The following is a 26850-nucleotide window of genomic DNA, read 5'->3' as shown; positions in this document are numbered from 1 at the left end:
AATTCTTTCTTCTTTATGCAAACACAGGAAGTAGGCATTAAGTATTCACAATTTCCTCTTCAAAAGTTGGATAAAAAGGAAATCTGAAACTTCGTAATGGACTTAGAGGACTATATCAGAGAAAGGTCAAAGTTGTATGTTAAGGCTTGAAACTCAGCCTTTAAGCTTTAAACGAGTTACACAGAAGAAAATAAAGCCACTTGTCACATTCTCTATAATTATTTTTGACCTATTTTTTAAAAATTATTCAATAAATAAATATCTACTGAATATCTACTGTGTGGCAGTTGCCGTTCTAGGTAAGAGGGATGGACCTTTAAGCAAGAGAGAGATACATCTTGACCTTGTATAGACCTTCCATTTCAATGCAGAAAACAAAATAAAGGCAAAAAGAGAAAAAAAGTACATAATATAAACTAAATAATGAAAAGTACATTAAGTGCTGTGAAGAAACATGAAGTAGTATAATAAGTTAAGGAATGACAAGAAGTAGATAGCTATTAACATGGGATCATTGGAGAAGGATTCTCTGAGAACATGATATCTGTGTAGGAACCAGAAGAAAATGAGGAAACCAATAAAGCAAAGTTCCAGGCCAGGGCGTTCCAGCCAGAGCTAATAACACGTGCAAAGTTCCTGAGGCAGAAACTAGCTTGTGAGGGGAATGTGGCTAGTTTGGAATGAATAATAGGAGGTTCTTTTAAAATTGGAAAAGAGTAAGGTCTGGTACTTTGGATTTTTTTTTTTTAACATCTTTATTGGAGTATAATTGCTTTAAAATGTTGTGTTAGTTTCTGCTTTATAACGTAATGAATCAGCTATACATTTACATATATCCCCATATCCCCTCCCTTTTGCGTCTCCCTCCTGCCCTCCCTATCCCACCCCTCTAGGTGGTCACAAAGCACTGAGCTGATCTGCCTGACCTATGCGGCTGCTTCCCACTAGCTATCTGTTTTACATTTGGTAATATATATAAGTCCATACCACTCTCTCACTTTGTCCCAGCTTGCCCTTCCCCCTTCCTGTGTCCTCAAGTCCATTCTCTACATCTGTGTCTTTATTCCTATCTTCCCCAGAGGTTCTTCAGAACCTTTTTTTTAGATTCCATTATATGTGGTAGCATACGGTATTTGTTTTTCTCCTTCTGACGTACTTCACTCTGTATGACACAGTCTAGGTTCATCCACCTCACTACAAATAGCTCAATTTCGTTTCTTTTTATGGCTGAGTAATATTCCATTCTATATACATGCCACATCTTATTTATCCATTTGTCTGTCGATGGACAATTAGGTTGCTTCCATGTCCTGGCTATTGTAAATAGAGCTGCAATGAACATTGTGGTACATGACTCTTTTTGAATTATGGTTTTCTCAGGGTATACGCCCAGTGGTGGGATTGCTGGGTCATATGGTAGTTCTATTTTTAGTTTTATAAGGAACTTCTGTACTGTTTACCATAGTGGCTGTATCAATTTACATTCCCACCAACAGTGCAAGAGGGTTCTCTTTTCTCCACACCCTCTCCAGCATTTATTGTTTGTACATTTTTTGATGATGGCCGTTCTGACTGGTGTGAGGTGATACCTCATTGTAGTTTTGATTTGCATTTCTCTAATGGTTAGTGGTGTTGAGCATTCTTTCATGTGTTTGTTGGCATTCTGTATATATTCTTTGGAGAAATGTCTATTTAGGTCTTCTGCCCATTTGTGGATTGGGTTGTTTGTTTTTTTGATATTGAGCTGAATGAGCTGCTTGTAAATTTTGGAGATTAATCCTGTCAGTTGCTTCACTTGCAAATATTTTCTCCCATTCTGAGGGTTGTGTTTCATCTTGTTTATGGTTTCCTTTGCTGTGCAAAAGCTTTGAAGTGTCATTAGGTCCCATTTGTTTATTTTTGTTTTTATTTCCGTTCCTCTTGGAGGTGGGTCAAAAAGGATCTTGCAAGACCACTTCTGGCATAGCCACGGTGGCTAACCAGCATCCCGTCTCAGCTTCTCCCTCTAGAGCTTGTGGACAAGGGTATAGGATCAAGGATTCACATTGTGATGAAGAGTGATAAGGAGATTGTTTGCACACTTATGGGATTTGATGACTTTGTCAATATGGTACTCGAAGATGTCATTGAGTTTCAAATCACACCAGAAGGAAGAAGAATTCCTAAATTAGATCAAATTTTGTTAAATGGAAATAACAATGCTGGTTCCTGGTGGAGAAGGACCTGAAGTATGAATAGATTTCCTTGACATGCTAGATTCTGTTTTGTCTTATAATGACAACAAAATAGAATTTTTATTTTAACCTTAAAAAAAAAAAAGGATCTTGCTGTGATTTATGTCATAGAGTGTTGTGCCTATGTTTTCCTGCAAGAGTTTGATGGTGTCTACATTTAGGCCTTTAATCCATTTTGAGTTTATTTTTGTGTATGGTGTTAGGGAGTGTTCTAATTTCATTCTCTTACATGTAGCTGTCCAGTTTTTCCAGCAGCACTTATTGAAGAGGCTGTCTTTTCTCCATTGTATATTCTTGCCTCCTTCAGCAAAAATAAGGTGACCATATGGGTGTGGGTTTATATCTGAGATTTCAATCCTGTTGCATTGATCTGTATTTCTGTTTTTGTGCCAGTACCATAGTGTCTTGATTACTGTAGCTTTGTAGTATAGTCTGAAGTCTGGGAGCCTGATTCCTCCAGCTCCGTTTTTCTTTCTCAAGAGTGCTTTGGCTATTCGGGGCCTTTTGTTTTTCCATACAAATTGTGAATTTCTTTGTTCTAGTTCTGTGACAAATGCCATTGGTAGCTTGATAGGGATTGCACTGAATCTGTAGATTGCTTTGGGTAGTATAGTCATTTTCATGATGTTGATTCTTTGGTACTTTGGATTTTAAAACAAACGAATAATAAGATTTTTTTTTTTCCTGAAGGTAGTGGAAAACCACTAAAGGTTTAGAGCATAAGAGTAAAATGATCAAATGTAGTTTTAAAAAACCTTACTGGATGCTTTCAGTAAAATGGCCATATCAATGCTAGAATGGAAGCAGCCAGACTCCATTAAGATAATTATCTAGGGGAAAATAAGAGGACTTTAATAAAGAAGCATTTACGGACATATAGTCATATGATATGCTATTCAAAGGACATGGTGTTTTTAGGGGAGCATGTAGAGAAATCATACAAAGCAGAAATGAAGGGCAATAAGTACACAGATTCTACTTCTAAGTATTTAGAGTGGAAGAAAGAGAGAAAAGCAAGGAAGAGAGAAAAGGAAGGAAGAGAGAAAGAGAGAAAAGGAAAGAGAGAAAAGCCAGGAAGAGAGAAGGAGAGAAAAGGAAATCGTGTAAAGCAGAAATGAAGGGCAATAAGTACACATATTCTACTTCTAAGTATTTAGAGTGGAAGAAAGAGAGAAAAGCAAGGAAGAGAGAAAAGGAAGGAAGAGAGAAAGAGAAAAGGAAAGAGAGAAAAGCCAGGAAGAGAGAAGGAGAGAAAAGGAAATCATGTAAAGCAGAAATGAAGGGCAATAAGTACACCTATTCTACTTCTAAGTATTTAGAGTGGAAGAAAAAGAGAAAAGCAAGGAAGAAAGGAAGAGAGAAAAGGAAGGAATGAAGGGAGGGAGAGAGGGAAGGAGTGAGGGAGGGAGAAAAGGGAAGGAAGGAAGAAAGAGTTCAAGGCAATTGATCACCAAATAGTTGATGTGCTGCCACCATAACTATGATGGCATTTTGATTGGCTCACAAGTTATTGCTGCAGGTTGGACTCATTCTCCAAACAAAGTAATAAATATTACCTTTTAGAGTTATATTCAGGCATGTTGCTGATGAGAAAAAAATCAGCTTAGGTATTAGATCTGCCTCTGGATACCTGTATGAGTTTTGGATAAACCTCTTAATGATCCTTTCTTTCCTGTGAAAGATGGATGGGGAAATGATTGAAGAACAGAGATGTACAGAATTTGATTGAGATGAAGTGGTTTTGCAGAGCTGATTACATACTCCAGAGGCACTTGGATAAATAATAATCACTGTTATTAACAGATTACCTCTGTGGATACATACATACATCACAGTAACATAATACCACCAGTAATCACTGTTTAGTCAGACACATGCTATGTTCTAGGAACCGACGAAATACTTTCCATAAAATTTCACAGAGAGCTTCAGTCACACTTACCTGTTCTAGAATTGAAAGAACATCTTTTAAGTTATTTTCATACTAATGCAAAATGTATTTCATCATTGCAAGTATGTGACATGAGGTATCTCAGTAAGCATCATTCTGATGCCCTCTGATCCACTGCTTTACTAATTATAAGTCTGGCTGTCAGCATGTTCAATAATTTTGTAGTTAGACTAAGCAGCAGGATGTTAGACTGAGTCATGCATAAATACGACAGTGGACAGTATACTTGGTTGGGAACGTGAGGGAGTCATTCAGCATTGACAGAATGAATTGATTAGAGGCAGCTTCATTCTCTTCCATCTGTTATCCCTCGATAAATTCTCTTCCAGCTGTTATCCCTCAAAAAATCTCAGAGTGCAGTGGCTCTGGAGAATGCCCAACATGACTCTCTCTGGATTCAGAGAGGCCATACCATAACCTCTTAAGGAAATTAGCCCAGTTGAGATGTGGATCATTCACTGTACAAATATCTGTCAACGTGTAATGGTGATTGAGTGTCCCTGGCACAAAGCACTGACCAGGCACCGTGAGGAATTCAAAGAGAACAAATAATAGTAATGTGGGGTAGAAAGCTTCCATTCTCATGGGCTGCTTCCTCTGGGACTCATTCTTCTTGAATACCTCATGTCACTAAGATAGCAGACATCAGTGTCTGAGTGAGCTCAGATGTGTATTTTTTATTTTTCTAACAAATGGAATTGGGGGTTTTATTTTATTTTATTTTTTAAATTTTTTATTGGAGTATAGTTGCTTTACAATGTTGTGTTAGTTTCTCCTGTACAATGAAGTGAATCAGCTATATGTATACATATATCCCCTCCGTCTTGGACCTCCCTTCCACCCCCCATCCCACCCATCTAGGTTGTCACAGAGCACCAAGCTGAGCTCCCTGTGCTATACAGCAGGTTCCCACTAGCTAGCTATTTTACACGTGGTAATGTATTTATGTTGAACCTAATCTCCCAATTCGTCCCAACCTCCCCTTCCCACCCTGTGTCCGCATGTCTGTTCTCTACGTCTCTGTCTCTTTTCCTGCCCTACAAATAGGTTCATTTGTACCATTCTTCTAGATTCCACATATGTGTGTTAGTATACAATATTTGTTTTTCTCTTTCTGGCTTACTTCACTCTGTATGACAGACTCTAGGTCCATCCACATCTCTACAAATGACCCAATTTCATTCCTTTTAATGGCTGAGTAATATTCCATTGTATATATGTACCACATCTTCTTTTATAAATGAAAGATTCTTATCATAAAGTTAATTAGGTTGAACTATACAAAAACGGCAACATCCATACATTTTTACTGTATAAAAACTGCGAATATTTTTATGAGTCAACCTAATAGTATATTTTCATTGTAGAAAAAGAGAAAATATTTGAAAGAATTGAAGATGGAGAAAATATTTAAAATCCTGCCATGCAGAGACGTCTATTATCATTATATTTGCATATTTCATCCCAGACTTTATTTTATGCATTTAATGCAGTTTTGATAATACTTTATTGGCAATGTTTTGTCCCACTCATTTATTACTTCTTGATTTCAAATTCTGGCTAACAGTTTTCCAGCTCTGAGAAATTATGTATATTACTAACCTCATCTGTACAATAAGGCTGAATGGTCTAATTCATAGGACGTTTATGGGACCTAAAAGAGGTAATACATGGAAAGTGCTTAGGACATGCCTAGTACCTGGTTAGTTTTCAAAAAGAAATGTTAACTATTAGTATTAAAATGGAACAAATACATATCTGTTATTGCAAACTCAAAATCATATTTAATGACTACATGATATAATAACTCATTATATGAATGCCTCTGTTTATTATACTCTTATTGTAGGCCATCTAGTTATTTTCCCCAAGTTTTGCTCAAATAGTACCCAAGTTACACTTTCTCATTTATTGAGAATAACAGTGAGACTTGTGCTTTGTCCATAAAGGAGATATAGCTTGAAGAATGGCCCTGAGGAATTCCAATTCTTTCTATTCCAAAAGGATGGGAAAAGTAAGACTTTTAGAATTAGAAATTCCTGAATTCAAATTCTGTCTGCCCCTTACTGGCTGGGTGTCATTAGGACAATTGTTTAACTCTGTAAGCCACAAGCAACTTGTTCACTGTTGGTGTTAGTAGTGAGCCCATGATAAAAGTGGTTCTCATTATTAATGCCAGAGGGACATTATTAAGAGGCACTGTCTTCCATCTAGTGGTCTTTGTTTCTTTGTTTAAATGAAATGTATCAGTAGGACTAAGCAGCACCTCCTGCCTATATAGTAATGCCAATAGTTCTCCAGATCTGGAAGGCGTGCATCTCACCTTTCACCAACACAAAGGGTCCTCAGTGACAGCTGGACACCCATGGTCTATTCTTTCTTGTGCTGCAGTGTTAGTGGTTGACTAATGTTTATCACGAAGTGGCAGGTGTCCAGGGCAGAGTGGCTGCAATGGTCAGTGGTAGAAAAGTTCAACTGGGTTAAGTTTGCTCTGTGTCCTCAGAGATGTGATATTTCTTAGTTATTGTTTGACGACTATCAAGTGCATAGATCTTTTTGAGGCTAAAATTATGTTCGTTTGTCTAATTTAAAACAGCAGTGCATCTTCATTATAAAGAAATTTGAAAGAGATAAGTAATAATAAAAAACAACAAAACAGAACATATAACTCCTTCCCTTACCCCAGAAATGAAGACTGTGAGATGTGCACACCTTCATGGTTATTTTTTCCGGATGGTGTTCATTTCTCTCTCTGTCCCTCTCTTCTGCTCCCTACCTGCCTCCCTCTTTCTCATATCGTACATACTCTTGATATGTTGGTTCGTCTCCCTGTATAATTCATATTATGCACATTCTTCTTACACTAGATTCTTACTTAACGATATATAGCAAACATCTTCTAAGCCAATTAAGTTGAAAATTATCAATTAATTAGCTAATTAACTAAATGGTCCTGCATATACTTGCAGTATCATTTTTAATGGCTAAATACTATTTCTTTAAATACAGGTAGCAGAAAAGTTCCTATTATTGGACATTTAGCCTGTCCATGAAAACATTTTCTTTGGAATATCAACATTCAATTCTTATAATTAAATTTTGTTTCCAGTCATCTTATTAATTGCAAATGTTCGTATTTACTAGCACAGTATTTATATTTCCAGGGATCACTTCTAAATGTTTATTGCATGGTTATTTTTAGTCATATTTCTAAAAATTATAAGTATATAATTTCTTTCATTATCCCTTTTGATTTTGATGAAACATCTGTTGTTTTAACATAATTTGCAGTCAATTCAGATGGTGGATGAATATGGTATTAGTAATTTACAAGAAATAGCTAAAAATCTATGACCCAGACATTGTAAGTTACATGTCAGGTGTACAACTGAGGATATTAGATGCTGTATTAAGAAAAGGCAACATTAAATCAACTGACTCCAAGCCAGGCTTCTTTGTAAAAATGCACCAATATTTTTTAATTATTATAGATTTAACAGTCTGAACTACACTTAATGTTTGAATAGAAGATTGCTTGAGCAATGATCCTGTGAAAGCTGGCCTTTACATTACCTGGGATTAATGGTCAGTTCCTTGGTTAATGTCCTGAGTTTTCTGGACCAAAGAAAAAGTCATCTGTACTCTTACTCACCAGTCATTAACTGGAGTAATGATGGATTTGGTGAAAGCATCATTGCTGCTATGACAATAATTGGCACTTTTAAGAGCTATCTTGCTTATTTTATTTTTCTTGATTGTTTACTTTAGGTTACTCATCAAGTGGCCATTTGAAATAATTGCTTATTTTTAGCTCCATAATTATCAAATGTCATTTATTAGGACATAGGCATACAAACCTACACATTTAAATTCTTGTGTACAGAAAGCAAATAAGAAACTATGTAAACTCTATACTGACTGGATCTAGGATGTAATTATTCTTTGTATGTGTGGATTCCAAAAATATTTTCTGAGCCAGTATTAAATCCTAACAGAAATACGGGATTTTATGTCCGGCATATGTGTACTTGTGCAAGAGATGGTTATATAACTAATTTCCAAGACGTATGTATGTGAGATTGTTTTTGTAGGGAGCCAGATTGTAACACATAGCTTGGAAATAACAGGAATCCTTTAAATAGTTTCCTGTGTTTTTGTTATTTTAAATCCAAAAGAGATAAAAAAAGAAGTTGGTTTCTTATCTAGACTCTTCTGCTAATCAAGTCCTCTAACAAAAAGGTTCAGTAGTATTGGAGACAATCTGCATTTTATGAATAGTCTCCTTCAGGACCTAACCTGAGGCACAGTGCAGTTTTTTCTCATATCTCATTTTCCTGTCTGACCTATTTAAATTATTACTTGTTTAGACTTTGGGAAAAATAAGGAAAAAATTACTGCCCTCTTTAAAATCATTGTTTAATTTTATTTTTCCTCTTCTTTTTCTCCTCAAATTATGACCTTGGTGGTGAAGCGTGGTTCTTAAGCCAAATCTTAACCCTAAAGATAATCCTACTGCTTCCGTATCCTATAAACTGTTTTCATTCTCCCAAAGAGGCCACTTAGTGGCTGTTCATTAGGAAACGGGTTTAGGTAGTAGGTGTTATCAGTGACTATGGAATAGACAAATGACAACTACCATTATTTACTGATAGTGTGATAAATGCCAAAGCATCGTATTAGGCATTTTACATATAATCTTCTTCAATTTTTACTGAAAGCCCCCCAGGAGATAGGCATTATTGTCCAATTTTTAGATTAAAAAAACAAAAATCAGAATTATTTAACTATTCGCTTTAGACTCAGGCCTTGGTCAGCTCATTACTTTTTTTTTTCAGCCACGCGGCAAGTGGGATCTTAGTCCCCCCACCAGAAACCGAACCCACGCCCCCTGCAGTGGAAGCTTGGAAGCTCAGAGTCTTAATCACTGGACCACCAGGGATTTTTTTACTTACTAGATGAGCTTGATCATATTACTTCTTTGGGCCTCACATTATTTGTTGTCGAAGGATAATAGAATATACATATCATAGGGTTTCTAGAGAGATGAAAAGAAATAATGTTTCTAATAATAACTAAGTGTTTGGTATTAATACCCCAAATAACACTTCTCCTTAGTTTCTGGGAGTGTACCACAAACAAACTCATTTTATTAGAGAACCCATTAATTCATCATGGAAGCTCTATAAAGGAAAATTTGAAGACAGTGTACTATGAGTATTCTGGGACATAATAAGATGCATGTAGGCATGGTGATTTAAATTCATGGGGATTTTCAATAATTGATGAATTAAATATAATTATAGATTGTGAGAATAATGAAGGTAAATTCGGTTATATAAATGATTGTCTTCTTCTATATTCTTTTTCTTATGTAATTAACTTTTTCCTTTTAGATAATGAAACAATGCTCTCAGTTTCTTTGTTTTGTTAGTATGCCTCACATAGTACTAGGATATTAAGTGCCCATTATATAATTATGATAAAGTGCCTTTAAAGGGTGTCTCTGGACCACAGATACCCTGTATGCAGAGAAGATTAACACAGACCTGAGACTGCTGTCCTTAGACAGTCTTGTTTGTGAAGTTGACTCTTCACTGGTGCCTAAACTTGGATTTTGGGAGAACCCCTACCATTCTCAGAATTGAGAGTGGCTCATTGCAACTAAGTGAACAAGCAATATGGTTTGTGTTGAACACCTGCTTTCTTTTTATGAGTCTGGAATTTTGGTATATGCCAGGCAGAAAGTGCCTAAGTAGTCAGTCCCCAATAAAACCCCCAGGCACTGAGGCTCTAGTGAGCTTTCCTGGTAGATGGCATTTCACATGTGTTGTCAAAATTCATTGCTAGAGGAATTAAGCACATACAGTGTGAACCCACTGGGAGAGGACTCGTGGAAGCTTGTCGTTCATTCCTTCTTGATTTGGCTCCGTGTGCCTTTTGCCTTTGCTGATTTTGCTTTGTATCTTTTTACTGTAATAAATCACAGCCATGAGTATGACTATATGCTGAGTCCTCTTAGTCTTCTTAGTGAATCACTGAACCTGGCAGTGGTCTTACGACCCCTGAGACACCCTGGATAAAGAATCATCAAGATGTCTGAATCTGCACACCCACACCGCCTCTAGGAAATGGTAAACCTTCATTCAGGTCATTAAAAAAAGAGGATAGGATTGGAATGAGGTGAGGTGGAGGGAGTGGGGTGTGTGATAAAAAAGTGAGAGAACATAAGCTATGAGGTAGAGAGGATAATTGGAGATAGAAGGAAGGAGGTTATTAGTGCCTTTGAATGATTAAATAATTATCTCTTCTTCCTCTAACTTGTTTCAGAGCCAATTGAGAAATAAGGCAAAGGCAGAATGTGGAAGCCAGATTACTATCTTTATTACTTATAAAAACTGTGTTTTACTTTATAAAGGCATAATTATTGAACTCCCAATGGGTTTGCTATTAGAATTAGAAATATTTACCTATCCTAAGGGGTTACGTATGGCTTGTTCTGTCATGTCCTTCAGTTACTCTTATGAGTTCTTTACTAACACAAGGAAACACCAGTAAGGAGAAAAATATCACTTAATATTAGAGACTGTGGCAAATAGGAGGACTGATGATTATTTCACATGCTCTCCATTACTAAGCGAAATACAAGAGAAGTAGAGTCCAGTGATATGGAAGCTTTTTTGTTTGTTTGTTTTGTTTTTTTAACATCTTTATTGGAGTATAATTGCTTGACATTGTTGTGTTAGTATCTGCTGTATAACAAAGTGAATCAGCTATACATATACATAGAGCCCCATATCCCCTCCTTCTTTCTTTTTTTTTTAACATCTTTATTTGAGTATAATTGCTTTACAATGGTGTGTTAGTTTCTGCTTCATAACTAAGTGAATCAGCTATATGTATACATATATCTCCATATCCCCTCCCTCTTGCGTCTCCCTCCCACCCTCCCTATCCCACCCCTCTAGGTGGACACAAAGCACCGAGCTGATCTACCTGTGCTCTGTGGCTGCTTCCCATTAGCATCTATTTTACATTTGGTAATATATATAAGTCCAAGCCACTCTCTCACTTTGTCCCAGCTTGCCCTTCCCCCTTCCCGTGTCCTCAAGTCCATTCTCTACATCTGCATCTTTATTCCTCTCTTGCCCCGAGGTTCTTCAGAACCTTTTTTTTAGATTCCATATATATGCGTTAACATACAGACAGACCATGGTGTCCATTTTTCTCCTTCTGACGTATTTCACTCTATATGACACAGTCTGGGTTCATCCACCTCACTACAAATAACTCAGTTTCGTTTCTTTTTATGGCTGAGTAATATTCTATTGTATATATGTGCCACATCTTCTTTATCCATTCATCTGTTGATGGACACTTAGGTTGCTTCCATGTCCTGGCTATTGTAAATACAGCTGCAATAACATTGTGGTACATGACTCCTGTTCAGTTATGATTTTCTCAGGGTATACGCCCAGTGGTGGGATTGCTGGGTCATATGGCAGTTCTATTTTTAGTTTTTTAAGGAACCTCCATACTGATCTCCATAGTGGCTGCTTCAATTTACATTCCCAACAACAGTGCAAGAGGGTTCACTTTTCTCCACACCCTCTCCAGCATTTATTGTTTGTACATTTTTTTTTTTTTTGATGATTGCTGTTCTGACTGGTGTGAGTTGATACCTCATTGTAGTTTTGATTTGCATTTCTCTAATGATTAGTGATGTTGAGCATTCTTTCATGTGTTTGTTGGCCATCCGTATATCTTCTTTGGAGAAATGTCTGTTTAGGTCTTCTGCTCATTTGTGGATTGGGTTGTTTGTTTTTTTGATATTGAGCTGCATGAGCTGCTTGTATATTTTGGAGTTTAATCCTTTGTCAGTTGCTTTGTTTGCAAATATGTTGTCCCTTTCTGAGGGTTGTCTTTTTTTCGTCTTGTTCATGGTTTCCTTTCCTGTGCAAAAGCTTTTAAGTTTCATTAGGACCCATTTGGTTTTTTGTTTCTTTGTTTTTTTCCATTCCTCTTGGAGGTGGGTCAAAAAGGATCTTGCTGTGATTTAAGACATAGAGTGTTCTGCCTATGTTTTTTCCTCTAAGAGTTTATAGTGTCTGGCCTTATATTTAGGTCTTTAATCCATCTTGAGTTTACTTTTGTGTATGGTGTTAGGGAGTGCTCTAGTTTCATTCTTTTACATGTAGCTGTTCAGTTTTCCCAGCACCACTTACTGAAGAGGCTGTCTTTTCTCCATTGTATATTCTTGCCTCCTTTATCAAAGATCAGGTGACCAAATGTGCGTGGGTTTATCTCTGGGCTTTCTATCCTGTTCCATTGATCTATATTTCTGTTTCTGTGCCAGTACCATACTGTCTTGATTACTGTAGCTTTGTAGTTCAGTCTGAAGTCCAGGAGCCTAATTCCTCCAGCACCGTTTTTCCTTCTCAAGATTGGCTATTCGGGGTCTTTTGTGCTTCCATAAAAATTGTGAATTTTTTTGTTCTAGTTCTGTGGAAAATGCCATTGGCAGTTTGATAGGGATTGCATTGAATATGTCTACTGCTTTGGGTAGTATAGTCATTTTTACAGTGTTGATTCTTCCCATGCAAGAACATGGTATATCTCTCCATCTGTTTATATCATCTTAATTTCTTCCATCAGTGTCTTATTCTTATGTGCATACAGGTCCTTTGTCTCCTTAGGTAGGTTTACTCCTAGGTATTTTATTCTTTTTGTTGCAATTGTAAATGTGAATGTTTTCTTAATTTCTCTTTCAGATTGTTCATCATTAGTGAATAGGAATGCCAGAGATTTCTGTGCATTAATTTTTATTTTTATTTTTTTTTTTTGCGGTATGTGGGCCTCTCACTGCTGTGGCCTCTCCCGTTGTGGAGCACAGGCTCCGGATGTGCAGGCTCAGCGGCCATGGCTCACGGGCCCAGCCGCTCCACGGCATGTGGGATCTTCCTAGAACGGGGCACGAACCCACATCCCCTGCGTCGGCAGGCGGACTCTCAACCACTGCGCCACCAGGGAAGCCCTGTGCATTAATTTTGTATTCTGCTACTTTACCAAATTCATTGATTAGCTCTAGTAGTTTTCTGGTAGCATCTGTAGGATTCTCTATGTATAGTATCATGTCATTACAAACAGTGACAGTTTTACTTCTTCTTTTCTGATATGGATTCCTTTTACTTCTTTTTCTTCTCTGATTGCTGTGGCTAAAACTTCCAAAGCTATGTTGAATGATAGTGGTGAGAGTGGGCAAACTTGTCTTGTTCCTGATCTTAGTGGAAATGGTTTCAGTTTTTCACCATTGAGAACGTTGTTGGCTGTGCGTTTGTCATATCTGGCCTTTATTATGTTGAGGTAAGTTCCCTCTATGCCTACTTTCTGAAGAGTTTTTATCATAAATGGATGTTGAATTTTGTCAAAAGCCTTCCTGCATCTATTGAGATGATCATATGGGTTTTATCATTCAGTTTGTTAATATGGTTTATCACATTGATTGATTTGTGTATATTGAAGAATCCTTGCATTCCTGGAATAAACCCCACTTGATCATGGTGTAAGATGCTTTTAATATGCTGCTGGATTCTGCTTGCTAGTATTTTGTTGAGGATTTTTGCATCTATGTTCATCAGTGATATTCGCCTGTAGTTTTCTTTCTTTGTGACATCTTTGTCTGGTTTTGGTATCAGGGTGATGGTGGCCTCATAGAATGCGTTTGGGAGTGTTCCTCCCTCTGCTATATTTTGGAAGAGTTTGAGAAGGGTAAGTGTTAGCTCTTCTCTAAAATTTTGTTAGAATTCACCCGTGAAGCCATCTGGTCCTGGGCTTTTGTTTGTTGGAAGATTTTTAATCACTGTTTCAATTTCAGTGCTTGTGATTGGTCTGTTTATATTTTCTATTTCTTCCTGGTTCAGCCTCAAAAGGTTGTACTTTGTTACTAATTTATCCATTTTTCCAGGTTGTCCAGTTTATTGGCATATAGTTGCTTGTAGTGATTCTCATGATCCTTTGTATTTCTGCAGTGTCAGTTATTACTTCTCCTTTTTCATTTCTAATTCTTTTGACTTAAGTCTTCTCCCTTTTTTTCTTGATGAATCTGGCTAATGTTTTAGCAATTTTGTTTATCTTCTCAAAGAACCCGCTTTTAGTTTTATTGATCCTTGCTATTGTTTCCTTCATTTCTTTTTTATTTCATATCAGATCTTTATGATTTCTTTCCTTCTGCTAACTTTGGGGTTTTTTTGTTCTTTCTCTAATTGCCTTAGGTGTAAGGTTAGGTTGTTTATTAGAAATGTTTCTTGTTTCTTGCGTTAGGATAATATTGCTATAAACTTCCCTCTTACAACTTCTTTTGCTGCATCCCATAGGTTTTGGGCCATCGTGTTTGCATTGTCATTTGTTTCTAGGTGTTTTCTGGTATCCTCTTTCATTTCTTCAGTAATCTCTTGGTTATTTACTAGTGTATTGTTTAACCTCCATGTGTTTGTATATTTTTACACTTTTTTTCCTGTAATTGATATCTAGTCTCATAGCGTTGTGGTTGGAGAAGATACTTGATACAATTTCAGTTTTCTTAAATTTACCAAGGCTTGATTTGTGACCCAGGATATGATATATCCTGGAGAATATTCCATAAGCACTTGAGAAGAAAGTGTACTCTGTTCTTTTTGGATGGAATGTCCTATAAATATCAGTTAAGCCCATCTTATTTGATGTGTCATTTAAAGCTTGTGTTTCCTTATTTATTTTCATTTTGGATGATCTGTCCATTGGTGAAAGGGGGTGTTAAAGTCCACTACTATGAATTTATTACTGTCTGTTTCCTCTTTTATGGCTGTTAGCATTTGCCTTATGTATTGAGGTGCTCCTGTGTTGGTTGCATAAATATTTATAATTGTTATATCTTCTTCTTGGATCGATCCCTTGATCATTATTTAGTGTGCTTCTTTGTCTCTTCTAATAGTCTTTATTTTAAAATCTATTTTGTCTGATATGAGAATTGCTACTCCAGCTTTCTTTTGATTTTCATTTGCATGAAATATATTTTTCCATCCCCTCACTTTCAGTTTGTATGTGTCCCTAGGTCTGAAATGGGTCTCTTGTATACAGCATATGTACGGGTCTTGTTTTTGTATCCATTCAGCCAGTCTATGTATTTTGGTTGGAGCATTTAATCCATTTACATTGAAGGTAATTATCAATATGTATGTTCCTCTTACCATTTTCTTCATTATTTTGGGTTTGTTATTGTAGGTCTTTTCCTTGTCTTGTGTTTCCTGCCTAGAGAAGTTCCTTTAACATTTGTTTTAAAGCTGGTTTGGTGGTGCTGAATTCTCTTAGCTTTTGCTTGTTTGTAAAGGTTTTAATTTCTCTGTCGAATCTGAATGAGATCCTTGCTGGGTAGAGTAATCTTGGTTGTAAGTTTTTCCCTTTCATCACTTTAAACATGTCCTGCCACACTCTTCTGCCTTGCAGACTTTCTGCTGAAAGATCAGCTGTTAACCTTATGGGAATTCCCTTGTGTGTTATTTGTTGCTTTTCCCTTGCTGCTTTTAATATGTTTTTGTATTTAATTTTTGATAGTTTGATTAATATGTGTCTTGGCATGTTTCTCCTTGGATTTTTCCTGTATGGGACTCTCTGCACTTACTGGACTTGATTGATATTTCCTTTCCCGTATTAGGGAAGTTTTCATCTATAATCTCTTCAAATATTTTCTCAGTCCCTTTCTTTATCTCTTCTTCTTGTGGGACCTCTATAATTTGAATGTTGGTGCCTTTAATGTTGTCCCAGAGGCCTCTAAGACTGTCCTCAATTATTTTTATTCTTTTTTCTTTATTCTGCTCTGCTGTAGTTATTTCCACTATTTTTATCTTCCAGGTCACTTATCCGTTCTTCTGCCTCAGTTATTCTGCTATTGGTTCCTTCTAGAGAATTTTTAATTTCATTTATTGTGTTGTTCACCATTGTTTGTTTGCTCTTTAGTTCTTCTAGGTCCTTGTTAAATGTTTCTTGTATTTTCTCCATTGTATTTTGAAGATTTTGGATCATCTTTACTATCATTACTCTGAACTGTGTTTCAGGTAGACTGCCTATTTCCTCTTCGTTGTTTGGTCTGGTGGGTTTTAACCTCCTCCTTCATCTCTTGCGTATTTCTCTGTCTTGTCATTTTGCTTAACTTACTGTGTTTGGGGTTTCCTTTTCACCGGCTGCAGGTTTGTAGTTTCCATTGTTTTTGGTGTATGCCCCCAGTGGGTAATGTTGGTTCAGTGGGTTGTGTAGCCTTCCTGGTCGGGGGGGAACTGGTGCCTGTGTTCTTGTGGATGAGGCTGGATCTGTTTTTCTGGTGGGCAGGACCAAGTCCAGTGGTGTGTTTTGCAGTGTCTGTGATCTCATTATGATTTTAAACAGTCTCTCTGCTAATGGGTGATGTTGTGTTCCTGGTCACGAATTGTTTGGCATGGGTGTCCAGCACTGGAGCTTGGTGGTTGTTGAGTGGAGCTGGGTCTTAGCACTGAGATGGGAATCTCTGGGAGAGCTCTCGCCAACTGATATTACATGGGGGCGGGAGGTCTTTGGTGTTCCAGTGTCCTGAACTTGGTTCTCCCACCTCAGAGGCTCAGGCCTGACATCTGGCTGGAGGACCAAGACACTGTCAGCCACAAGGGTCAGAAGAAAAGGGAGAAAAAAAAGAATGAAAAATAAGATAAGGTAAATAAAATGGTTTTTAAAATAAATTTAAGACATATTATTAAAATAAAAAATAAAAAAGTATAAAAGAAGAGAGCAGCCAAACCAATAAACAAATCCACCAATGGTAACAAGTGCTAAAAACTATACTAAGATAAACATAAAAATCAGAAACTAGTTAGTCACATACAGCAAACCCCAGTCTACAGTTGATTCCAAAGTCCACTGCCTCAATTTTGGATTGATTTGTTGTCTCTTCAGATATTCCGAAGATGCAGGGCACCTCACGTTGATTGTGGAGTTTTAATCTGCTGCTCCTTTGGCTGCAAGGAGAAATGTCCCTTTCTCCTCTTTGTTCCCACAGCTCCTGGGCTTCAGCTTTGGTTTTGGCCCTGACTCTGCATGTAGGTTGCCCTCTGGTGGCTGTTGTTCACACAGCCAGGAGGGGGTTAAAGGAGTGGCTGATTTGGGGGCTCTGGCTCACTCAGGATGGGTGGAGGGAGAGGTACAGAATGCAGGGTGAGCTTGCAGTGGCAGAGGCCGGCATGGCCTTGCAGTGGACTGAGGCATACCGTGTGTTCTCCCAGGGGAGTTGTCCCTGGATCACGGGACTCTGGCAGTGGCGGGCTGCACAGGCTCCTGGGGGAGGTGTGGATAGTGACCTGTGCTCACACACAGGCTTCTTGGTGGCTGCAGCAGCAGCCTTAGCGTTTCATGCCCGTCTCTGGTGCCTGCGCTGATGGCCACCGCTCGCGCCCCTCTCTGAAGCTTGTTTAGGCAGTGCTCTGCCTTCTATCGGCAGATAGGGAGGGAATCCCCTCTCCTTGGGGCCCCTGAGACAATAGTCTCTTGCCTCTTAGGCAGTCCCAGACTTTTTCTCGGACTCACTCCTGACTAGCTGTGGCACACTAGCCCCCTTCAGGCTCTGTTCACGCAGCCAAGCCCAGTCCTCTCCCTGGGATTTGACTTCCGAAGCCCGAGCCTCAGCTCCCAGCCCCGCCTGCCCCGGAGGGTGAGCAGACAAGCCTCTTGGGCTGGTGAGTGCCGGTCGGCACCGATCCTCTGGGAAACTCTCTGCTTTGCCCTCCGCACCCCTGTTTCTGCACTCTCTTCCGAGGCTTGGAAGCTTCCCCTCCACCACCCCCATCTCTGCCAGTGAGGGGCTTCCTAGTGTGTGGAAACCTTTCCTCCTTCACAGCTTCCTCCACTGGTGCAAGTCTGGTCCCTATCCTTTTGTGTCTGTTTTTCCTTTTTTCTTTTGCCCTACCCAGGTACGTGGGGAGTTTCTTGTCTTTTGGGAAGTCTGACGTCTTCTGCCAGCGTTCAGTAGGTGTTCTGTAGGAGTTGTTCCACCTGTAGATGTATTTTTGATGTATTTGTGGGGAGGAAGGTGATCTCCACATCTTACTCCTCCGCCATCTTTCGGTGTGAAAGGTTTAACGTTAGGAATTCACACCTGGTGAAGTCTCCTCTGTAAGATCAGATGTATTTTCAAAATAATTTGTTTCACGAGGAAGCTCCAAGGGACTTCCAAGCCAAAGTCAGATATTCAGAGTCTGTTCAGAGACAAATCTGTTAAAAAATTAGAATATTAAAGAAAGGATTTTGTTATAGGTAGATCTTATGGATGTTTCTGAACTATCTGGAGTATTTTGATATATCCTGCTTACCTGCTACACTACAAGTATACTGTCAAACTTATTAGTGTGGCTACAGGTTCAGCTATTGTACTAGAGATTCCAAATAACAGCAAATTAAAATGTAGTCTGTCTTTGATATCACATCATAGTCTAGGCTAGGCAGGGTTGGGTCCATGATGTTAGGAACCCAGGTTTTTTCTGTCTTCTGTCTTCCCTAGGGCATTGCCATCTATACATGATTGAAGATGGCCTATCGCTTCACACACATTTTTGCCAGCAAGAAAGAAGTATAAATTTCCTCAATTTAGGAATATTGCCTGGAAGTTGCACATTTTGTTTTCCTCACATCATTTGTTGTGATCTTGGGCTCATGTCCATACATAGCTGCAAGAGAGTCTGGGATATGTCTTTTTCTTTTCTTTTTTTATATTCTGGAAAGCTATGTATCCCACTGAACAAATGGGATTTTATTGCTATCAAAGAAAATAAGTGTTATTGGGGGGCAACCAGTATTTATTTACACACTCCATCCCTTTAGCCATCTAAATATCTCAGTTCACCATCCGACTCCATTACCATTCTAACACATTCACCCACTCCGCTAATGAAAAATTCCAAACTCTATTCTGGGATATCTGATTTTATAAAGCCTTCTTCATATTTTTGAACGTGATTTAGATTTTGTCGATGAGATCTGGGGAGAAAGAGTAAGATACAGGTCCCACTGTCCATTTGGTGACTCTGTGGGTATAGAACATGCATTTTGCAGTTGCAGACTGCAGTAGACACAAAAGAGTTCTTGAGTATACATCAGTAGCTGCAGTTCACTGAATTGTGGCAGCTTCCCTGCCTGTGGCTGTGTTGTGATTGTGGAATCTTTCCAATGTCAGCTGCTTCCAGTGATGGCAGCAATCGTGTGGTTCAGAAGCTAGCAGCTATCGTAGGAACTTCTCAAGTTCATGAGAAGCATCTGATAATGAAAGATTCAGAAAGGTCCTTGGAGTCCAGATTGTGTGTTCTGGCTTTAGGAGTAAATTCTTCAAGCATAAAGTGGTCTGTTTCCTCCACTTTTCCAGTGATTCTGTGCACCATTTAGCATGCTGTAATAACTCACTTCCACTTAAACTAGCTAGTATGAATTTTGTTCTTGGCAACTGAACCCTTCTGACAACTTAGTAGAGCCATCTAATAAATAAGTCACCTCACTTATTTGTTCATTCATGTGAACAAAAGATGCAGTGCCCTCAAACAACTTATAGTCTAATAACTGATAGCTAATATTTACTGACAGTTTGCCATGCGCCAGACATCTAAGAGTTTTTCCAGTGCTAAGATATTTAATGCCAATAATCACCTATGTACTAGGAATAACTGTATCCTCGTTCTATACATGAGAAAACTGAATTTTTGAGACATTTAGCAGATCCTGAATATACAAAATATGTAGTATACAGTCCAGTTAGCATTTGAAATCAGATAATCTGGCTTAACAGTTACAGCACTGGGAAGCCATCTATTAAAAATCATCAATAAACACATACTAAATTAGTTGCAGTTCTGGTAAGAATGATGAAGAGGAAGTACGTGATATCAGGACAATGTAGAAAAAGTCAAAAGATGGATCAAAACCATTGGGCATGTTGATGGGTGCCATTGTAAGTTCTGTGGTGGGGGGAGTAATGATTTACATTTGCATGTTTACAAAATCACTCTGACTGCTGAGTAGAAAACGGTTTGAAGTGTGAGCATGTACAGATGTTCAGAGACCAGTTAGCTGGATATTACACAAGTAAATCTGGAATGGCCTGGGTGTCAGCTATGGCCATGGGAATGGAGAGAAATACAAAAATGTGACTGATATTTGGGAGGTAGATTGAAGAAACAGTGATGATTGATTTAGTATTGGAAATGAGAGGGGAAAACTAGTGCAGGGTGATGTCCAGATTTCCGATTTGAGAAAGTAGTTAGATGTCGATGCCATTAATTCCATACTCATGGACTATATAGTTGCATCCTTTGGATATAGCAGTGATAGAGTACTAGTAAAGAAGTAGAATCGCACTTAGAATTTTGTCACCAGTTCCCTGCCGGAAAAACTGCATGCTACATTTTTCTGAACAGTGTTAGTGAGTTCCACAATATTGATCAAAAAAGACTGATCTCTATTTCCCTAGAGACTTATTAATCTTGTTTGGCCTTATCCCATACATCACCAGGGATCAAACCTTAAGAGTAAACCTTTTTTTTTTTTTTTCCTTTTAACTTTTAACACCTTGTGAAGTTACTCTTTCATGGGGGCTGGGATTCAGATGCTTTGAACTACATTCCTTTTGTCTTAAAAATAGATTCTGAGGCCAAAGATAAAGTCAACAGGCCTGCCACAAATCATAACGAAAGAAATTGTAAACTCCTTTCTGTTAGAATATATAATTACTGTCATCATTAAACTAAATATTTCAGATCACTAATAAGCCAATGAAAATAAAGCTGACTTTTTATCATTTAAATTGAGGAAACATACTGTATAAAAGGTGGCCTGTAATTTTAAAAAATTAAAGTTCTGAAACATTATATAGCAATGCTTTACCATATTTATTCACCAATAGTCCCGTGACTTAAAAGTGTTTGTTTATTGGAGAAACTGTTTTTTTTAGGTATTAGCAGCTTAATTTTACTGTTACATTAGAAGTAGCACAGTAGTCCCCAACAGAATGTTAATGAATACAATGATATTTTATCAACTATGGTAATATAATTTCAGCCAAACTAATAACTTTGATATTTTATGTAATGAATGCAGACTTACTGTGGGTCTTTTGTTCTTTATAATACTGAAAATCAGGCATAAGGCCTCAATGTGCATACATGGTTCATTTTGACATATTGAAAAATATAATTGAAATATTACTTTACTCATTTAAGGGGAATTTGGAGTTTGATGTACAAAGATTCAGAAACTGTTGGTTTGGAGGAAAATGAATCCTTTACTTTAAAAAGCTGAAAAACTTCTTTTTTGAAAAGTAGAGAAAAAAATGAGTGGAATGTTTACATTGTGTTTGGTGTGTCTTAAAAATCTCTTCTGAAGGAGAGAATTCCCCTTCCTCCAGGGTGACTTGAAAATAATGCAACAGGAGCTCAGCTTTGCATTGAGATTTACATTGTCTAAATATTCCTCTTCTAGTGCTTACCTGCTCACTTGCATATCTGTTACCAATCAGGTACTAAGGATAAGGAACAAGGTTTAGAGTTATAATCTCTTAAATCCATGTTTTGCTAATCATTGTTGAGTTCCATAAGGAGGTGATCTTTGCTCTCCTGGAAACATTTCCAAACATTCAGAGCCTTAGCCATCTCCAGTTCCTGGAGAATAAAGGAGCGGCTATCAGCAATGATGGCCACCTTGCATTAGGCACACTGGTGAGCACATTGCTTTGTTTGATCCTCCAGTACTGCTTATCAGTGGTAAGTAGTACTGTTATCCCCATTTTATAAATAGCTTTGAGAGGTTAAGTAACTTTCCCAGAAACACACAGCTAGTAAGAGGTAGAGCCAGAATTTGCATCTAGATCTGTCAGACTCTGAAGTTAAGGCTTTTATTTTATTTTTCTTTTATTATTTTTTTACTATATGATAATAACGTTTTTTTAATGCTGGAGATTTGAAAAGTCTCTGTTTGTACCTCTGGTGAAAGATATCCGAATTTACACTGATTGAGGTATATGGCCCGTTAGTCATTTTCTGTGGCCCTGGGGAAGAGTCTTCATTATTACCCTATATGTCTTCTGAGGAGAAATCTTTTAAATACTCTGCACCCTTCTTTTTTATAGCTTCCTTTTTCTTAACTGGGCAATCACACTTACCTCCAGTAATTGACAGCTATAAGGCAAGCTGCCATGTTTAAAGGCAACTTGGATCTCTGATGATATTCTGGGCTCTTGAAATTTCACATGGGCTTCCTCCAAAAACATAAATTTCAGTTCCTCCTGCTTCGCTGAACTTCAGAGTTGTTATTGTTTTTTAGGATTTGGACTTTGAGATAGTTAGCTCTTGAATTAAAGAACAAAAAGTGTGTGTGTGTGTATATGTTGATGTGTGTAAATATGTGATTAGAACAGTTTAGTTCTCAATGGTTCCATAAAGGAATTATTTCTTTCAAGTGTCATTGAGAAAATGCTGGTTCAACATTGCTCCCTAGTTTAAGATGCACTATTATTTTTTGTACATCTAGGAAAAGAAAATACTATTATTATAATTTTACCACACCATTGATTGAAAGGTGCTTACTAAGTTTATATATTTAAAATTTGAAAAATATTGTCAATTTTAAACCAAAGTGTAGCAATACCAATTCGTCAATATTATTTTTTGTACTATGGATACATGTTATGATATCCTGTAGTTTTTCTTCTACACCAAAGACTTGGAATTGCTGGCTGACTTCATACTGTATTGATTGGCAGAGCTTGCCTACTGGGTTATGATAAACTGATCTCATGGCAACATGGTGAAGCTTATCTGATCAGGTACATATAACATTCTTAGAAGAATGCATGGCTCACAGAAAACACTAAACCAACAAATCAACATTAACTCTTACCATTAAAACCACCACCACAGAAAAAGACAAATACCGTATGCTAACACATATATATGGAATTTAAGGGAAAAAAAATGTCATGAAGAACCTAGGGGTAAGACAGGAATAAAGACGCAGACCTACTGGAGAACGGACTTGAGGATATGGGGAGGGGGAAGGGTGAGTTTTGACAGGGCGAGAGAGAGTCATGGACATATACACACTAACAAATGTAGTAAGGTAGATAGCTAGGGGGAAGCAGCCGCAAGGCACAGGGATATTAGCTCAGTGCTTTGTGACCGCCTGGAAGGGTGGGATGGGGAGAGTGGGAGGGAGGGAGACGCAAGAGGGAAGACATATGGGAACATATGTATATGTATAGCTGATTCACTTTGTTATAAAGCAGAAACTAACACACCATTGTAAAGCAATTATACCCCAATAAAGATGTTTAAAAAAAAAAAAACCACCACCACCACTACCATTAATGCTTCTGCACCACAACTTCAAGGGAGGTACACCAGTATGAAAAAGGCAAAAATTAGCTGTGGAATCTATGTTTTCCAAAAGTCCCAACATGATTGACTTGGGCAGCCAAGTATGAGAGCCCAGGATAAAGGTAATATGGCATTTACTTTTTTTTTTCTCCAAGTGTGCATCAGTATTCAAGAAGAGTTGAAAACTAAGAATGGATCTGTCATTCTTGTTCTCGAGCATTGGATAGATACCTTGATTTACTTCTGTGTATATGGAAATAGCCAACTCTTGAACTTCATCAGCTGGAAAATTAAAGAAAAAGTATCTTTTCTAGTCTTGTGAGCTAAAGTTTGGGAAATTATACATGCAGATAAAATGCCTGAGTTGATCTCAGGTAATATTAGGACTTTATCTTCTAACTACTATTTGAAGTATGCTAAGCATTTTGACATGGAATTCTAAATATCCTTTTGAAAAATTAGGTTTCAACCACCTAAGTTAGTATTAATATAGAGGATACATTAGTTTTAATTTTTCAGCTAGAATTAAAGATTTGATTTTAGAGTGTATAACATTTAGATGGAAGAAGGCCGGAAGTATCAACAGTGACATTTAAGGGTTTATATTTGCCAGACAATGTGTTTAGCATTAATACATAGTATCTTTAATTCTCACAAATTTAAGAGACAGGAACTATTTATGTTTCCAAGATATAGCCAAGGACACAGGCTCAGAGAGATTAAGTAATTTGCCCAAGATCACACAGCTAGTAATAGGAAGAGCTGGTATGTTTAAAACCAGATCTCTCTGACTCCAAAGTTCTTTTTCTTAGTCACTACACCAGATCATGTATGCTTTTAGTTTACATTTTAGAAGAAGAGGTTAATTCTCTCATTGCTGTTAACTAGTTCTACTACTGTTTCTTTTTGGGAGAAGATCTCTTGATAGTGTTCTTTCCTTGACAACCCACGGATTTCCTACAGGCGTTAGCTCACATCAAACCCTGTGTTCTCTTTGGAAAATACTATTCAGCAAATATCAATTAATATGTGAGATACTGCATTGCATACTCGAGAGGTCTGCACAAAGATGTGGGCTCATAACTCAGGAGTTTACAACCTTGCAAACATCAAAAATACATGAGAGGCTTCCCTGGTGGCGCAGTGGTTTAGAGTCCGCCTGCCGATGCAGGGGACACAGGTTCGTGCCCCGGTCCGGGAAGATCCCACATGCCGCGGAGCGGTTGGGCACATGAGCCATGGCCGCTGAGCCTGCGCGTCGGGAGCCTGTGCTCCGCAACGGGAGAGGCCACAACAGTGAGAAGCCCGCGTAACCGCAAAAAAAAAAAAAAAAAAAAATACATGAGAGGGCTTCCCTGGTGGCGCAGTGGTTAAGAACCCACCTGCCAGTGCAGGGGACACGGGTTCAAGCCCTGGTCCGGGAAGATCCCACATGCTGTGGAGCAACTAAGCCCATGCGCCACGACTACTGAGCCTGTGCTCTAGAGCCCGCAAGCCACAACTATTGAGCCTGCATGCCACAACTACTGAAGCCCGCGCCTAGAGCCTGTGCTCCGCAACAAGGGAAGCCACTGCAATAAGTCCGCACACCGCAGTGAAGAGCAGCAACTAGAGAAAGCCCGTGCACAGCAACGAGGACCCAATATAGCCAAAAATAAATAAATAAAATAAATAAATTTATTTAAAAAACCCCAAAACACATGAGAGTAAGGAGCCTTGCAAACTTAGACATTCTCCACAGATTCACCCAATGAAAGTACGTATTTTATTCTCTCACACTTTTCCACTGGAATACACCACACCCTTCCAAAGCTGGATGGTTCATGATCTTTTGCCATCTTGTCACAACAGGCAAATAGGAAAAATATGTCTTTTATCTCTGCTTCAATTTGGACTGACCAGATTTTGGTTTTCTAAGGGTCTCTACAATGTCCATTTTGCCTGTCCTACCAATGCTTTCGACACCTATGGTATAAGCATTTCTTATTAAGGAGGATATAATATATAATAATGAGACCACAGAAGGTCTCATTTTACCATCATGGATGTCCTGGAATAAATCAGAAATGTGATTAGAAAGTGTGTGTCTTCCTCCATAGCTGTAGCATTTATAGTGAACCTGAGGATGCAGGAGGATTCCCTAGTAGTGTGTGTCGATGGGAAACCCAGTTCTGCGCAGGCTGATGAATGTGGGCAGGTTGAAGAAGTGAGTCAGTGTTCTGTGCTGTGTTCTTAATCACATTTTACCCTATAAGCTTAGTTTTTGGTAAGAAAACTGCTCAATCCCCTCAATAAATAATGACCTCCTTACCAGATAGTGGAGGATAAGTTGCATTTGACATCTTTCTATAAAATATTGGTATTTATCCTCCTAACCTCCTTGCAATTATGAGTTGAACAATAAGGTGACTAGTGGAATCAGATTAATAACACTTTGAGGATTGACTAGGGTTTCTTTGTCAGATTTTGTCAAATCTTCAAGATTTTCTTCATGCACAGCTAAATAGCTGTTGTGTTTGAAATTTGCTTAGAAATGTTTTTCTTTATGTCTTGTACGATCTGGTGAAAAAAAAAAAAAAAAAAAAAAGGTGCCCTAACACCAGTAGGCCAGTGTGACTTTTCTCTAGTGCTTTGTTCCATTATGATGCTCTGAGACAAGGGGTGTGGGCATTTCATATTCTAAAGGGAAAACATATAATTCAGCAGCCAAACCACTCATGGGTGAAAAGGGATTTTACATTTTGTTCAAACATATTATCACTATAATAAACACCTAACTTAGCTGTATTTTGAGACCTTTGGTTCAAGGAGAAGACCTAATGGGAGAAGTGGGTGGAAGAAATCAGCAGTAGGTCAAAGGGGAAGGAAAAAAAGAGAAGAAACCATATTAGAATATGAAAAGCAAAGAAGAAAGCAAGCAGCACAAGAGATTGGCAGGGAAGGAGTATATAAAGCAACAGGTAAGAGCAAAAGCTTTGGAGCAGATTCACCTGCGTTGACTTGCTGGCTGTCTCACTTGTTAGTTATGTGACCTTGGACAAATTATTTCACCATATTTCCTTTATTGAAAATGGTAGTGGTGATCCCTGTCTGTTTTCCATGTCATTGTGAGAATTCAGTGGCATTTTACATAAAACACTTAGCTCAGTGCCTGCCACGCATTTACTGTCAATAAGCAGGAACCCTCTCGAAGATTTTACTTTCTCTAGGGGAAAAAAAATTGGGGAGGCAAGGGAGTTGCAGATAGAATTGGAAGTGG

At 38.1% G+C, this 26850-nt stretch overlaps 1 pseudogene; it reads left to right on the top strand.

The window, feature by feature from the left end:
• Positions 1-2050: 2050 nt before the first annotated feature.
• On the top strand, positions 2051-2234 carry LOC136127434 (U6 snRNA-associated Sm-like protein LSm5 pseudogene; annotated as a pseudogene).
• The last annotated feature ends 24616 nt before the right edge of the window (positions 2235-26850 follow it).

This window comes from Phocoena phocoena, chromosome 8, assembly GCF_963924675.1.
Source record: "Phocoena phocoena chromosome 8, mPhoPho1.1, whole genome shotgun sequence".
Classification (NCBI taxonomy): Eukaryota; Metazoa; Chordata; class Mammalia; order Artiodactyla; family Phocoenidae; genus Phocoena; species Phocoena phocoena.
The sequence above is the reverse complement of the archived record's forward strand: the minus strand, read 5'-3'. Positions and strand labels throughout refer to the sequence as shown.